General features: G+C 44.5%; 1 protein-coding gene across 5 annotated transcripts in view; it reads left to right on the top strand.

The window, feature by feature from the left end:
* Positions 1 to 17,231, top strand: part of STARD13 (StAR related lipid transfer domain containing 13) — a 375,055-nt gene that overhangs the window by 221,034 nt on the left and 136,790 nt on the right. Inside the window, exon 1 of one of the 5 annotated variants that reach the window (XM_067562978.1) lies at positions 14,051 to 14,217. The exons of the other annotated variants lie outside the window; for them this stretch is intronic. The gene's annotated coding sequence lies outside the window, so the exon portion shown is untranslated. Of the gene's footprint in view, positions 1 to 14,050; positions 14,218 to 17,231 lie in introns of those variants that run through there. 5 annotated transcript variants of the gene reach the window in all.

Raw genomic sequence — 17,231 nt, 5'->3', positions numbered from 1 at the left:
AGCTCTCAAAAGAATTCTACTGTTTAAACATTAAGCAATTAATTGCTTCTGATTGTAAATGCAGTATTTACATGGGCAAGGTTTAAACAGGCACCACCTAGGTCATCAAAGTGGAGGCACTAGTCACAAACACAGCTCTGCTTTAAGGTTCATTTATCTCCCACAAAAACATGCCCTCTCACCTCCTGAATTTGAAAAAGGTTGCTGCTTGCTGGTGTTTCATAAACTACCTTATAGCTTTATTAAAAAAAAGAGATGCTCATAAGATGCGTACCAGGTACTGAATATAACCAAAATCTCACAACTCAAATGTCCTACTACAAATAGAACTATACAAAGAGCAACAAAATAACAGCAAAAGTATGCATCTCTTCAGTGACTTGAAAGTAGAGTTTGGGAGTTTCCAACTTTTTGTGATTGCATATAATTGGTGTTAATATCATCTGTGCTGGTAATTTGACAAGGAAACAATGTGAGTCTCATGGCATTAGTGCTTTAAAATTAAGAGAAAGCATAGGTGTGATTTAATTGATGTGACTTAACTGCTCAATGCAAGTAATAATCGAGGGGAAAAGGGGTTGTAGCAGTAAGATCACATGGTTATTCATTTATTGTGTGAGAACCATAAATTCCATGCTAAAAACTTCTGTCACCTAGCACACAATAGTTGTATCTCACACTGGAAAGACTGGGACTATTATAATCTTGTCTCATGTTAAGCACCAGCATTCTCAGGCCAGCCCTAACTGCAGAACAGAAACTGATTTATAATCTTACACTAACGGTATGCTCAGAAATGCTGATTGTAAGTGGAGACTTTAATCAAATATAATTTAGAGTTTCTACAATATATTGCGCAATGTGCTCTTCACCGCATTACAGAATCCTTAGCTGAACAAAATGGAGGGAAATTTCGAATGCTGTTGATGACTGCTCTTTAGTTATGCATGCAAAACATGCAAAAAACATCTATTTTTCAGTATGGGGCAGACCACAATGTGGCTTTGTCAGTTTCATCAATACTTAGATACTGTGATGATAAGCAAATTAGAAACACCATGCTGTTCTTAGATAGTTGTTTAACGGAGTGATCTTTGAGAGAACTACAGCATTGCCAAACCCAAGTATTCATCATGGGAGATGTAGTCCAGCTGGGAAGCCCAGCACAGAGAGGAGAACTGGAACATGAGGAAACCAAACTACAATTCCCACAAGGCACTGTCAGGGCATTTCCAAATTGAAATATTTCAGGTTTTTGCTGAAATATGTTGGGTTATGGCTGAAATTTTTCAGTTTTGCACTTCCACTTTTACTATGAAAAAATTCCCCATTGTACAGATGGGCAAATTGAGACAAAGAGAAATCAGGCAAACCATTTTATGACTCAGTGGCAGAGCCAGGAACAAAACAGAGGTCAGGTCTGCTTCCCCATCCCGCGGACCATGTTGTGTTCCAAAAATCTGTATGTTTCATACTTGTTCAGAAGTTCTGAAGGTTACTATGCAACCTTTGTATAGTACAGATGGAAGTTTTCATCTTGTAAACAAATGTCCAACCTCCTTAAACTGTATATTTAAGAATCAGTCGATAGAATTTGCTCTGGGGCATTAATTTAACCTTGAAATATAATTGTGAGTATGTAGCACCTTTCATCTAGAGGATCTGTGGTTCAGGATACTCTGTGCACTTATACAGATACCAGTACGTTTTTCAAAAATAAACACATAATGAGATGATAGTCACATTAAATAGCACACAATTAGAGTTAGCTTTGCTCTTTTAGTGCTCATAAACGGAAATATGGCAGCTTTAAACAGAGCGCTGGAGGGTCAACTAACTCTGATTGTTTCTTGCTTAGTATGACTACTGTTTAAGGACTGGATTGTAACCATGCAACCACTTTGCTCCAGGAAGAAATAAACTGTGCCACCCTTTAGCAGGTGCAGCTTTTGTTGTCCTTTTTGCCAACAGAGATGTGCTCACTTGTAACGGCAGAACCAAGATCCTGCCCACCTGCATAGGTGGGAAGTGGCAGCTGTCTGTAGCTGTTCTTGCTGCCACCTAGGTTCTGGTGCTGTGTGTAGCCTACAGGGAAGGATGGGGGGCTTGTTATACCTCCTTACTCCCCTGTGAGGTGCACAGCTGGTCTCATCATGACCATGTGAGGTTATTTCCTAGTTATTACATGTTGGCATAAAGCTGAACTGTTGTGGTGGTGTTTTTTTTATGGTTTACATTTTTTGTTAAACTCTTTTTTTCCTTTGGAAAATTCATGAGAAATAAGCTATAATCCCACTGACAGGAAAAGTTTCTCCACATTTTAATGAAAAGAAAAAATCCCTGTAGGATCTGAACTGCATGTTTTGAAATATAGCAAATTTATCCATTAGGCTTCATAAGGCTTTATGATTAGCATCTATAAAGTTGCATAAGTAATATGTGGCTCAAGGAAAGAACTCATATTTTTCAATAAATGCAACATAAACATACTGAGAATAAAAGAAAAACTAATACAAAATAGACTATACAGCAGGGATGGACTGATCAAAAAACTCTTCCAAATAGCAGTGAAATCACTTTGGCTAAATAGCGTGAATATTGCTGACACTCAGGAGTATTCAGAAAATTTATTATCCAGGGTTTTCTGCTGTGAAAAAAATCGAAGCCGAATTGGCACCCTACCTCTGCCTGGCTTGGGGGACTGGCTGAGTTAAAGGAGAGCTAAGCATGGCCATCTCAACCAACTGCAGTTGAGCTCATCTCCCTCCTCTGACCCCCACATGACAGGGAAAAGAAAGCCACAGAGTATTTCCCCTTCTTTGCATACAAAAGAATAAAATCTGCCCATGCTTTTTTCCAAGTGCTATTTTTTTTTCTAATTGAACATCAATCTCCATCCTTACAGGTATTTAAGGCCCAGCTTGACAAAGCCCTGGCTGGGATGGTTTAGTTAGGGTTGGTCCTGCTTTGAGCAGAGGGTTGGACTAGATGACCTCCTGAGGTCCCTTCCAACCCTAATCTTCTATGATTCTATCATCAAATCTTTTCTGTGACTCTCCAGAGATTCCTCTGTCCTTCATGAAAACATAGCCACCTTTGCAGTGGTATATCATACTTACATTTGTGCCCCGCATCAGCCGCAGCGGCAGCGCCCCATGGGGGGGCGGTCTGTGATCCTGTTTCCCGCTCTTCCCCCATCCCCGCTGTGGGGGCAGCGGGGACTGGGAGTGACGGACGGATGCTGGCGGTGGCGAGGGTGCGGTGTGATGGGCTCTGCCTCGGAGCCCCGCCTTTGGCTGCCTGGCCCCTGCGCATCTGGGGTCCCCGTGGCTCCCTTCTTGCATCCAGCGCCGGAGCAGAGGGGCCGGAAGGCTGTGTGTTCCCCCCGTAGTGGGAGTCCTTGGCTGCTGGTAGGCCTGAGCTGGGGTCAGTGCGGCTGCCAGGGTTGTTAAAGCCCAGCCATCCCTGGCCGCCTGTGACAGCAGGGGGGTCGGCTCCGAGGAGGAGTGCCCGGCCGGCAGCCCCCCCAGGCCGGCAGCACCCCCAGGCCGGCGCCCAGGGGCATAGTCCCCCCATCCCTGCCCTCGGTATGCCACTGCACCTTAGGGAAGGAATTCAGCAAATATGGGACTATACGGACAGCTCTAGATATTGGTAATGGGTCCTGGGGTCTTTTATTTCTAGGACACTAGTTTGAATGTCTGCAGTGTTCTCAGCTACAGAAAATCCAAGGACCCAGCTGCTCAAACTCCTATTCCTGCATGGTAACCCTAGATCAACCATGAATAAAATACAAAATATCAATAAATTATCCCATGACAAAAACACTCCTCTAGAATCTATTGTACAGGATGAGAATTAGTGAATAATTAGAGGTGACATTCATTCAGTGACAACACACACACTCCCTCTGGCCCCCAAATCTCAGTACCTATTATGGGGGAGTAACTATGTAGGGGTTGGGGAGATAGAATCAACAGGGGTTGAAATGGGGGCTAATCTCCTTTTGCCCCTCATACTTGGAGGGTCATGGCCACTAGGATCGTGTAATTGTAGATACAGCAGCGATGCTCCAGGCCTAGTCCAAATTCCTCTCTCCATCGTGGCTGGTGTAAAACTGGTATAGAATTAACTGAGTGGTGCGCAAGTTATGCAGCATCCACCTGCATGCTGACATCACAGATGCCATCATCTCATGCTGTGTAATATAATAGTTCTGCTGTATTTGGGGCTTTCCACAGCCCTCCTGCTGTTATGTGAATTGCAACCTCCATGAACAAATTTAGAGGGATGAACAAAATGAGCTGTTTATAAGTCTTTCCCTTTTCTAATTTCTGCGATTCAGTGAAATTGCTTTCTAGTTCTGTCAAACTGCTCCCTATGCATTAGCAGTGCACATACTGGAAACTGTCATGATCACAAAAATCCATGTTAATGATTCTACTCCTTTAGAAATGAGCTATCCCTTATGGTAGGTAGTGAACCAAATCACTGATATTTACAGATGTTATAAAAATTAACTGGCATGCAGGCTAACCCATTCCATACACCACACGGCATATCACATTTTGAATTACTCGGACTCGTTATCCAGATGGTAATGACAAATGGCAAACGCTTCCATGTGGTTAAATACAGAGGGAATATGATGCTTTGCAAAAGCAAATATTTTAAGAATATATGGAAAACAATGTGCCCATCAAACAAAAAATACTCCAAAAGGATGTCAAATTTCTGCTCACTTGGTAGCCACTTTTCAGTAACATTAATTTTAGGGCTTATTACATTTCTGTTAACTTCTGTTATGTGATTGCTGCTAAATTATGTTTTCACTGGAAGGGTTTCATTTGCACTGGTACTGGTTGTACTAAGTGATTATTTGGATTAGATAGTCCATCCTTAGACTGTTTATTTTTTCTATGCAAACTGTGTGGTCTGATGTTAAGAAAATTAGCATGTGCCTCTTCTGAAGAAAGGAGTAGGCAGCTCTGTGGCAGAGTGGAGGAGGAAGCGGTTTTCCACAGCTCTGTATGCTAAGGAATTTTGCAGCCTAAAATAGGTATTCCTAGATGGTGTGTTTTGTTTTCTCAAACTCTCCTATCACACTCCAGTGCTTAGTCAGCTCAGAAGCATGCCATTTGTATTTGCCTTCAATGTTGTGTGGGATTGGAAATGCCTGAACAGACTTCACTTTCCTCTGTGAGGCAGACTGTGTACTTTCACATTCTTTACTTTGACTGATTGGTCCTTTTAGATCATGTGAGGGGAGCTGGAATCCAGAGTTGTAGCTTTTGGCACTCCTTTTTCTTTTTTAAGGCACTGCTCTTTTCAGCTCCCTTGGGCTCCTTACCCCTCTTTTTTTCATTACGTTGATTAGAATCTGGGATAACCATACAGGGGACCGAAGTGGTCATTTTAAAGGGGCAGCAATGTTTAGGCAGGTGTCCAGGACTTCAGGCGCAGGCTGTTACCTTCTAAATTCTATGTCACCTGAGGGCCAAGAGATGTACTTACGATTTGATCAGATTACAAGACGCTCTACATATAGGATGAACAGGATTCTTGCACGCCATCAGCTACTGACTAAAATTCAGCAAGGTGAGTTACTGGCTCTTACTGGCTTCTTATTAGTATAATGTCTGTAAGTCAGCTTCTGCACACTGATTAATGTTAATATTTCAGATTTCAGTGTTTGCCTGAACTGAATCTAACAGCAGACTCAGTTTAAAATATTCAGTGACAGCATTCTATTGCTAGGTAATTTCTTTATATTCACATACAAGGAACATAAACATTCACAATAGTGCATGATCAGTGACTTATCTATATTGCCTTTTTATCATAAACTTCCAGGTAACTTAAAGGGACTGAAATTCCTCGTCTAGTTGCTTGAATGTCATGACACCAGGCTGTGTATAATTCTGCTACATGTAAAAACTACACATGCAAAACATATTATGTACTGTTCAAATGATCAATCACTTTTAAAAAAACTACTTAAGACTGTAAGAGGGTTGAAAAAGGGCTGCTCTAATAAACTCTTTAGAAAAACTTGTGTGATTGTCAGAGGATTATAGAACTTCTGTCACATTTCCTTGAAGATAATTGCTGACTTGTCTTTTTGTTAATGTTGATATATATACTACAACCACTTCATTTTTCCTAGAATGTATAGTGTTCGGGCTAAATATATTCATATCAGACTCAAAAAAAATCCTTTGGCCTGTGTGCATTTTAAAACAAATCATCTTCCAAAGCACCCTAGAGCAGATGTGAAAAACTTAAATTAAAAGCCACTAGTGTTAATTTTTCTAAATTAAAAGGAAGATCAATATATATTACTGTTCCTGAAGCTTTTCATTTTCCAAGTCAGATGTGGACCTCCATACAGAAAGAAAGAGAATGCCATGTATTTTTCACCTGGAAGGTAGCATTTTCTTAGGCAATTCCTGTCTGGCTCTTGCTTGCTTACGCCAAAGATATTTCATTCCCTTAACTAAAACAGACATAGAGTAGTGTTAGCTACTCTGTATTACTCTAACATTAATTCCTCTCAATCCCAGGAATATAATGTAGAAGTTGATGTGAGTTTCTGCATTTGTCGCTTTCAAATAATGCTTTCTATATCGGTGGCTGTGGAGCTCTGGAAAAAGGTCAAGGATACAATTATGAAAACCTTATTGTATTTATGAAGGAACAATACATATTTCATTGGCCAGCGTTTGATGGAAGAAATTGTTTCTGTGGCAATTAGGAAAACTCAGTTGTTTGCAACATAGTTTTGGGACCTGGTGATGTTTGAAGGATACTGGCCCTAACTGCGGCTCTGATTTCAGGAAGGATATTATGTCATTCCATATACCCTAAGCAGAGTCTTGATTGAATGCAAAGAAAAGGCAATTTTTCTCCCTTTGGGTTTAAATGAGGCACAGTATTAGAACCAGTTACTTTTCAGGAAGGGGCTAAATTATTTAACAAAAGACCCTTATCTACCCCTCAAATTGTATGACTTTCCTCCTCTGAACCTGTACATGTATCTAAAGCAGAGGTCCCCAAACTGTGGGGCAGGCCTCCCCAGGGGGGTGCAGAGGAGTGTTCGGGGGGCTCAGCAGGGCGCAGGCCAGCCCCTCCCGGGGTGGGGAGGGAACATCACCCAGCCCTACTCTGCCCCAAACTTTGCTCTGGCCCCAGCCCCCAGCCTGGACACAGCCTCAGCACCTGGCCCCTGGTTTGGCCGCGGTCTTGGCGCCTGGCCTCTGGCTCGGTCTCGGCCCCCAGTTGCAGCACGTGGTCTCTGCGCCCAGCCCTCACCTTGGGCCTTGGCCCTGACTGCAGACCCCCCCGACTGTGGCCCAACTCCCAGCCCCAGCTCAGGGGGCAGGAGGTGTGGACAAGAGTAATGGGTAGCCTGGGGTAAAATGTTTGGGGACCACTGATCTAGGGTGTGTGCCAAGATAGTGATAGGTGCTTAATAAATACATCGTATAATGGTCTACATTTTCCAAAGTAACACATGATTTTGTGTGTGTCTGTTTTTGGATGGCCAACATTGGACACTTAACTAGGGACTTGATTTGTAGAAAGTGCTGAGCATCCATTTTCTGAAATGAGATCCTTTTAAGGAGTCTCAAGTTGGCCACCCAAAAACTGAGCTATCTCAAATCACTACCCACTTTTGAAAATTTAGGCCATAAATTTAGGCAGCATGTCTAGTGATTAAATCACGGGCTGAGACTTTGAGTTCTAATCCTGTATCTACAAGTTACTCACTATGTGACACCGGACAATTCATTTAACCACTCTGCCTCATTTTCCCCATCTATAAAATGGGGATAACATTTAACTACTTATCTTCCTCACAGCAAGCTGTGAGAATTCATTTTTGTATTATACTTTGATGTAAAATGTTACAATTAAGTGCTAATTTATATCTATATTATTAGAGCGTCAGATCTACGTATTGGATTACTAGGAATTTATTCCTGTTCACCTCCAGTCTTTTATTTATAGAATTCAGGGCATATATTCCTTTGGTTGTATAAGTATATCTTCCATTAGCAATAGGGAATTTATGTGCACACATAGAAGAGAGAATACGCTGGTGTGTGTATGTGTGTGCCAGTTTACATGCATGCAGATACCTATCCTCATATTCCCTAAAAATCATTTCAATTGTATGGTTTCAGTTATTAGGAGCATATTTACATATCTGGAGGGATCTCAAGACATATGCTTCTATTGGCCAGATATGTCGCTATAGCCACGCTGACTATCCAAACTGCAGGCCAGGTATTCTCCCTGTAGAGAATCCATATGTGGGAGGTTAACCACTTTGAAACTTGAATATGTTCTTACCTCAAGTGCCTTCTCTTCAGTTCAGTCCCTCCTACAGACTCATTTCTTCTGCAGTGCCCTCAAGAGCTGAGACAATTGTATCAGAACAAATAATTTTATTAATAATATGAACAAAAACAAGTCTAGCTATTACACTTTGCCCTCTTCTAGGCTTTCTGTCTACATTCTATGTGAAATCTTGGCTCCATTAAAATCAGTGATAAAAGATCCACTGACTTCAGGGGGAGTCAGAATTTCACTCTGTCTATCTTGTTTAGACTATGAGCAGTTGAAAGCCAGTTGGCAGTTGGGACTGTCTGGATTTTTTTGCATTGTCCAGCACTGTGATCATTCTCAGCAAAACCCTGTATTGGGGAACAAGGAGTTAAGAGATTATTTTGGGTCCGGACAGCCCCGCCCCGTCACAAATGGTCCATCCGTGGAGGAACTAAAAGAGAGAGAGAGAAACAGCTCATTTGGGCACAGCTAGAAGAGAGCAGACCCACAACCCAGAGCTTCAGCAGAATAGAGCAGAGCAGAGCAGAGCAGAGGGAAGCCTAGAGTCTCTGACTCAGCTTCCTCAAAAGGGCTGTCCCTGGGGGAAGGGAGAACCCACCCCAGAAATAATCAGAGAAGGGAAGTATCTCTGCTGCCTGTGGATCCTGGACACACCCTCTTACTTATTTGATTTGGACTTTCCCAACAGGGGAAAGCCCTGGACTAAGCTGACCTGGGGGTGGGGTGATGAGAGGAAATGGCAGGGAGGCAGCCTTAAGCAGTCTCGGTTGCCAGACTACTGGTAGCCCCAAAGGGCCATGGGTGGGAGCTGGTGGAGTGGCAGGGCCTGGCTTCCCTCCCCACAGCCCACCTGCCAGTCATCGGTTGTTGCCTTGACCACTAGGCTACGTTTCCTTACCAAACCCTGAGTGAGGACCATTACAAATTGGTGGAGAACATGGGTATGGCCCCCCATGTCTCCCAAGAGAAAGGAGGACTGACTGATCTAGGCAGCCCAACACCCTGATTGAAAACAACATGGTCTGGTAGGCCAGCCATGATGGATTTAGAACAGTTGCTGAAGTGGATGACTGAGAAGCAGCAGCAGCAGCAGGCAGCCCAGCAACAGTTCCTGCAGCAAATGGTCGCCCAGCAGCAGCAACTGGTTTGGGACCTAGGGGCCTAGCAACAATAACAGCAGCAAAGGCTAGTTCACCAGGTCGTGGCATTGATGCAGCCCCCTGGGCCCCTCAGAGCTTCTCTGGCAGGGGGACTGGGCCCAAGCCCTGGACCTCCACCTGTTCCCGTGAAGCTCACAAAGATGGGCCTGGAACATGACCCTGAGGCTTTCCTAACAATATTTGAGCGGGTGGTAACGGCTGCCCAATGACTCCATGGCCAGTGGGCCATGCTGCTGGTCCCCTACCTTACAGGGGCAAAGCAGTCCACATATCAGTGACTGGATGCAGAGTCCGTCCGGGTCTACCCTCAGGTCAGAGCAGCCATCTTGCACTACCCCAACGTCACAAAGGAGACCTTTCATCAGCGGTTCCGGGGGGAGAGGTAGTCTCCGGGGGCCCGACCCCGTGTCATTGCCCAGAAGCTGCGAGACCTGTGTTCGAGGTGGCTAAAGCCAGAAACGCAGGCTAGAGTAGAGGTGGCCGAATTCATCCTGGTGGAGCAGTTTGCCCAAATCCTCCCAAATGGGGGTAGGGACTAGGTGCTCAGACATCAACCTGAGTCACTTACCCAAGCTGTGTAATTGATGGAGAACTATCTGACAGCCAAGACAGCTCTATCTCCCGCACCTGAGCCATTGCCTGATGCCAGAGGAACCCCTTGACATATGGGAAAAGCCAGCCAGGGGAGACAGAAAGTAGACAGGATGCTCCCAAAGGCCTCAGCCTATCAGGGGCCCAGCCAGCCCTGGAGCCTGGGGCTGGGAGCCCAGGAAGAGTGGGTGGGTGAAGTTCTGTGGCTTGCATTGTGCAGGAGGTCAGATTAGATGATCATATTGGTCCCTTCTGACCTTTGAGTCTATGAGAAGCCCAGGCCCTCCAACCTCACCTGAACAGAAAGCCTGGGGGCCCCAAGGGACTTTCTCACCTGAAGGACAGGAAGTGCGAGGGGGCCAAGCACCTGGGGGAAGACATCCCCAGAGGCCCAGCTGCCAAGAAGCAGCCCTGGGGCTAACCATGGGGACCTATTTTTCATGTGGGCATCAGAGCCACGACTATGAGGAACGCCCCTATATGGAGTGCAGCTATGGGCAAGTATGAATGGCAGAGAGCCATGCCCAGAAGTGCACCCCAGCAAATGTAACAGTCCCCGTACAAATAAATGGCACCAATGTAGTAGGTCTAGTAGACTCTGGATGTGGGCAAACCCTAGTCTGGGACAACTTGGTCTCCAACCCTGAAACCCCCAGGGAGACCATCTTCCTACAATGCATTCATGAGAACATTAAACCATATCACAGTGCCCAGATGGAGGTCACCATAGGTGAGAACACAAAGCCATTCATAAGGGAGCTAGCCCCAACTCTAGCCTACCCTGTTATCTTGGGTCAAGATTGGGAGCATGTCTCCTATATACTGAGGTGATGTAAACCTGCTCCTGGGAACCCGGAGGAATCACCCAAGGGAACCACGGCAGGCAAGGGATCCTGGCCGATGACAATGGCTGGATTGGGCAAGGAGCAGGACCCCGGGGAGGAGTTTCTGCCAAGAGGAAGTGCTACTGGAAGATCCTCCTAATGAGGAGGCATTACAAACCTCGCTCCAGGAAGGGGACTTACTGATCTGAGAGGCAGACTTTGTGAAAGACCGGAGGGAGGATGAGACCTTGAGTCATGCATATGAACAACTCCCAGTAGTTTACGGCAAAGTAGTAGATCCCTACTGGGCTGTGCAGTATCCCCACTTTGAGTTCCAGGAAGAATGACTATATTGGCTGGAAAAAGACCATCGGATGGGGGAAATTCAATCACAACTCCTCATCCCTTGGCCTCATCAACAAGAAGTCCTGCAACTGGCCCACGCCATCCCCTCCACATGCCACCTTGGGCAAGAGAAAACTCTGGCATGGATCTTAGACCACTTCTTTTGGCCTGGTATACATCAAGAAGTTAAAAACTTCTGCAACTCCTGCCCTGAATGCCAGGTAGTCAGGCTAAAAGGGGGGGGGGATGAAAGCCCCCCTCATCCCTATCCCAGTCATTGATGTCACCTTCAAATGAATTGGGATAGATCTTGTCGGTCCCCTCGAAAAAAGTGCAGCTGGATACAATCACCTATTGGTGGAAGTCAATTATGCTACTTGCTATCCTGAGGCAGTCCCCCTATATAGCACCAGTGCAAAGACTATTGCCACAGAATTACTGAAAGTCTTAGCTCGAGTAGAGGTTCCCAAGGAGATTCTCACAGACCAAGGCACGAACTTCACATCCTGCTTGATGAAACAAGTCTGTGATCTCCTGGAAATAAAGACCCTCTGCATCTCAGTTTACTACCCACAGATGAGTGGTCCGGTTGAATGCTTCAACTGAACTCTGAAATAGATACTGAAAAGATTTATGCCAGAAGACCTGTGTCATTGGGATCAGCTAATTTCTCACCAATCCCCGTTTGCCATTCGGGAAGTCCCACAATCCTCTTCCCTTTGAGCTCTTGTATGGGAGATAACCCTGGGGAATCTTTGACCTGGTCCAGGTGATGTAGGAAGGACAAATGCCTAGAATTGAGAATGTCTTACAATATGTGATGAGACTCAGGGGAGACTTGAGACTGTGGGAACGTTAGCTAAAGAAAACCTCCTCATTTCCCAACAGATCCAGGAATGTTCCTGTAACAAGGGAGTGCAGGTATGCACCTTCAGGCCAGGAGATCAGGTCCTTCTACTCCCAAGTGCGAAGTCTAAACTCCTGGCCAAGTGACAGGGACCCTACAAAATTGTGCGCCAAATCGGGCCAGTCAATTATGAGGTTAGACAGCCCAACAAATGGAAGCCCACCCAGATCTATCACATCAACCTATTCAAGGCATGGAAAGAACAAGAAAGCCTATTCATCACCCCCTACATCTATGAACCAGAACTGGGGCCCCAAGTGCCTTACGTCCTGTCCCCAGATACTATACTTCACCCTGAATGAAGGGCCCAGAGGTGGAGTCTCGTGAAAGTCTTCCCGATGGTGTTTTCCTCCCAACTAGGAAGGACCCACCACATGCACTACCACATCCAGACCGAACCAGGACAGCTCATCTGGGAGAACCCCCAGCCACTTCCCCAGAAAGTACATGAGGCTGTAAAGCAGGAAGTCCAGACCAGGTTGGAGCTTGGGGTCATTGAGGAATCCCACAGCAAATGGTGAAGCCCTGTCATTTTAGTCCCAAAGCTGGACAGTACTGTCTGATTTTGCATCAACTTCAGGAAGGTCAATGCGATCTCTAAATTTGACACCTACCCCATGCCCTATGTAGGTGAACTACTAGACTGGCTAGGTAAGGCTCAATATATTGGACTTTGGACTTAACAAAGGAGTATTGGCAAATCCCACTCACACCAGACTTGCAAGAAAAAAACACCTTTGCCACTCCCATTTGGCCTCTACCAGTTTTGAACTATGCCCTTTGGACTCTACAGGGCACCTGTGATGTTCCAATGCCTTATGGCCCAGGTTTTGCAGCCCCATAACTCGTATGCCACAGCCTATTTAGATGATGAAGTCATCTACAGCCAAACCTGGGAAGAACACCTAGCACAAATGGCAGCTGTGCTCCATTCCCTTTGGCAGGCTGGATTGACAACAAACTCTTCAAAATGTAAAACAGAAAGAAGAAACTACCTACCTGGGATACATTTTGGGGAAAGGCCAGGTCCGGCTCCTTATAGACAAAGTCCAGGTCCTCAAGGAAACCCCATGCCCTGCCACCAAGAACCAGGTCAGGAGTTTTTTGGGACTCATTGGCTACTTCCGCTGGTTTATACTAAGGTTTTTTTGATGGTCGCAGCCCCTCTCACAGATCTGGCCATGAATGACAGCCCCCAAAAAATACACTGATCCGAGGCCTCTGAAAAGGCTTTTCAAAAATTGAAAGAACTTCTATGTACAGAGCCAGTCCTATTCAGTCTGGACTTCTCCAAGAATTCATTTTGCAGACGGATGCTTCAGATGTGGGCACCATTTTATCTCAGGAAATAAAGGGGGAGCAACAGCCCATGCTCTATTTGAGCTGCAAACTGTCCCCACGAGAACAGGCCTGCTCTGTCATAGAGAGGGAGGGCTTGGCGGTAAAATGAGTGGTAGATATGCGCCAATATTATCTCCTGGTCCTGGGAAACCCATTCAAGTTCATCACCAACCATGCCCATTAAGATGGCTAAAAACCATGAAGGATAAAAATCCCACCTAATGCACTGGTATCTGTCCCTCCAGTCTTACACGTTCCAAATTCAGCATTGAGCTGGCAAAGCCCACCACACTTCTGACTTCTTCTCCAGGGAAGGGGGGAAGCAATCTGATGGCCACAGCTCCTCTGGCTCCGTCTTGAGGGGGAGGGTGTGCGATGGGGTGTACAACTTCCAATCTGGGCAACGAGAGGTTAAGGGATTATTTTGGGCCCAGCCAAGCCCACCCCGCCACACCTGCAGCAAATGCTCCATCTGGTGGAGGAATTAAAAGGGAGAGAAACAGCTCATTTGGGAGGCAGAGTGGGAAGAGAGCAGATCTGCAGCCCACAATTCCAGCTGCACAGAGCAAAGGGAAGCCTAGAGTTTCTGACACAGCTGTCGCAAAAAGAGGCCTCCCTGAGGGAAGGAAGGGCCTTGCCCAGAAATAATCAGAGAAGGAAAATACCCCTCATCCCTGCCTGTGGACCCTGGACACTGGTAATCCCTTCTTACTTACTTGATTTGGACTTCCCCAAAAGGGAAAATCCTTGGCTAAGCTGATCAGGGGAGCAGGAGGAAGTGGCCCAGGGAGGGTTTGGTTACCAGACCAGTAGTAGCCCCAAAAGGCCCTGGGTCAGAGCCCGGTGGAATGGGAAGGCCCAGGCTCCCCTCTCCACAACCCACCTGCTGGTCATGTGCTTTAATCCCACTGATTTCAGAGTTCTTGCTTAAGTGTTTATCTGAATAGAGATGAACTTAAGCACATGCTTAAGAGCTGTGCCGCACTGGAGCTTGTTTGAGTATCTACTCTCTGCTTCTTGCTCATGTATTTTTCAGTTGTTGGATGTTAAACGAGGCTTGACCTTCCATTAGTAAACACTGAGCTTTTTAGATCTAGGATGTTTCTTAAGATCAAGTTTTCAGTGTCAAAGAAATTATTTATGCAGCCTTATACAGAGCACTCATTCCAGGATATAAACCTAAGCACTAATATAGTGTAATAATAATAATTTAATATACTTGATCATCTTTCATTGATAACATGCACTTTTGCAAAACATGATGAAGTCCACATTAGGTTACTACATCCTTACTGCTGTGGCATTGTGTGGTGCAGCTTTTCTTCATCTGTTAAAGACATTTATGCTGCAAAAGCTTTTCTTTGTATTTTCTTTAAGATGTTAGTTTAAAATAAACAACATGAATCATTCCAAGAATTAACCCACTTACTAACTTCTACCACAAGAGAAATCTAGGCTGTCATTTCAATTAGATTATACTTTAAAAGTACCAGATATTTGGTTTGTTTTCACCACCAACTCCTTGAGGCTGATTGTGGTGGTGTCCCAACGGTGTGAGTAGTGACGATCTATCTGATATGAAGCAGGATTTTTCAAAATGAAATCTTTTGATGATTTATTTTCCCATATAACTCTGTTACTTTCCATGCTGAAGGGGAAGCATGCTGTGGCATAAAGGAACAGGGTATAGCATGTTTGGTTTGGAGTATTTATTCATCTGTATGGCATAACTTTGTGAGAATTCATGAATGATTACTCATGTTCTCTTTAAAGTAAATAAGGTGGTGGCTGTCAAGAATTCTTATTAGGAGAGTCAGAAAATTGTTATGATTTCAAAGCCTTTCACTAAAGACACTGTACAATAGAAAGTAAAAATTAGAATTATATTTAAAACAGAATGAATAAAATTAAGGTCACACACTGGAAATATGAAGTCAAAATTATTGAATGCCCAGAGATAATATACATAGAGTGTAGAAATTTGGGGTCAAATTTTACCCTCAAGTAGCCATGCACCCCTCTACATGAAATCTGCCCACGCGTATCTGCACATTGAATCTGGATCTTGGACTACACGTTTAGGCCAATAAAAACAGTGATTATAGGTTAAGATTCTACTGCTTTTACCTACACTGAGTCCTACCTTACTCCATGAGAAGTTCTAGTGATTTCAATGGCCAGAGATGATATAAGAAAATCCTTCATTAGAGAGATCTCATACTGCAACATTACCGTGCAACACTGCAGATGATTATGAAATGTCTTACGCTGTAAGGCTCAGTATGAAACTATAACAAATTGTCAGTGTCACCTAAACACGCTTGTGTTTATCTGCTTTGTGGGAACATGAATAGGATTAAGAAATCCAGGTTTCCTGTCTGAACTCTTGTCAATCTAGGTGAGATTAACCCAGTGCTTTGCTCTTCTCCAGCTCTTCTCGGTATTCTCTGGCTACACTTCACTTTTATGGTATTGATATTGTTGACATAGGGAGAAGGATTTGTTATCTTGAACTGCCACAGGCAAAATATAATACAGTATTATAATTCATCCAAAAAACCGTGTTAAAAGAATGTTAAGGTTGCAAAGTCAAGTGCTCAAAAATTAGGAAATGCCAGAATTAAGGTTGCCTGTGCAGTCTTGATTCAGCCCCTTGTGCTGTATTTCGTATTCATTTCAGGGTTTGGATAGAGTGCCTAAAATAAGGCCTGGAGCCACACATTGAATGTGGGCAATAAAAGAAATACTGAATGAAGCAGGGATCCTATGGAAAAATATATGATCATGTAACTAAAGATTGTATTATAATCCATATGTACAAAAGGGCCAAATTAAGGCTTTACAGGCAACCTTAATTCTAACATTTCTTGACTTGAATGCTTAACTTTGCACCTTAGCATTTTTTTTTACTTAGTTGCTTTGATGTAATTTCCTTTTTTTAAATTGAAAACAGAAAATCCATCATGTGGAGCCATATTTACTTCCAGTTTGTGTCATGGGTGGGGTTTGGCCTTTCAATCCACAGTATAGACCTCCACCACTTGAACTAATGAAATAACTGATAGTAGTGTTAGGTTATTGTCATATATATGGCCCATAGGGAGGATAAGACACACACTTTGCCAGTAGATTTAACAGCTATTACTGACACCAGAAAAATGATGAGACAGAGGACGTCTGGATTTAATTCCAGGTTCTGCAGAGGAGTGTGCTTTAGTGGTTATAGACCCTTCTGCCTCTGAGTCCCAAGCCTGTCTCTGCCCTTATTCTTATTCAGTTCTTATTCAGTTCTTATCCAGTCCTTATTCAGCCTCCATCCTGTCCCCCTCCCCTCCTCTCTCACCCTGGCTCCTACCTCTTCTTTCTCTGTTGTCATCCAATTCCCCCCACCCAACCCTTGGCTCCTCATCCCCTTCTCCTCTGCTTCCGTCCACTCCCCAATCCCCTCAGCTCATGTTTGCCTCCTTTTTTGCTTCCCTTTGTCCTCTGGCTCCTGCAACCTCCCTTCCCCTTCCCTAACCCTTTCTGTATTTCAGTTTGGCTGCTTCCTTCTTCTCCTTGTTGTCTGGGTTCCAGCAGCAGGAGCATTGAAAGCATGGGAGAGACTGTCTCCCTACTCTCAGTTCCTGTGACTGGCACGACATTTTGTGTCAACAGTCCATTGTAAACCTGGGTCTGTAGGACCCATGCTTGTGGAGTTGGTGTTTCCAA

The sequence above is a fragment of the Emydura macquarii genome, unplaced genomic scaffold (assembly GCF_026122565.2).
Source record: "Emydura macquarii macquarii isolate MOO-44397 ecotype Brisbane River unplaced genomic scaffold, CSIRO-AGI_Emac_v2 contig_2473, whole genome shotgun sequence".
Taxonomy (NCBI): Eukaryota; Metazoa; Chordata; order Testudines; family Chelidae; genus Emydura; species Emydura macquarii.
This window is presented reverse-complemented; position numbering and strand designations above follow the sequence as displayed.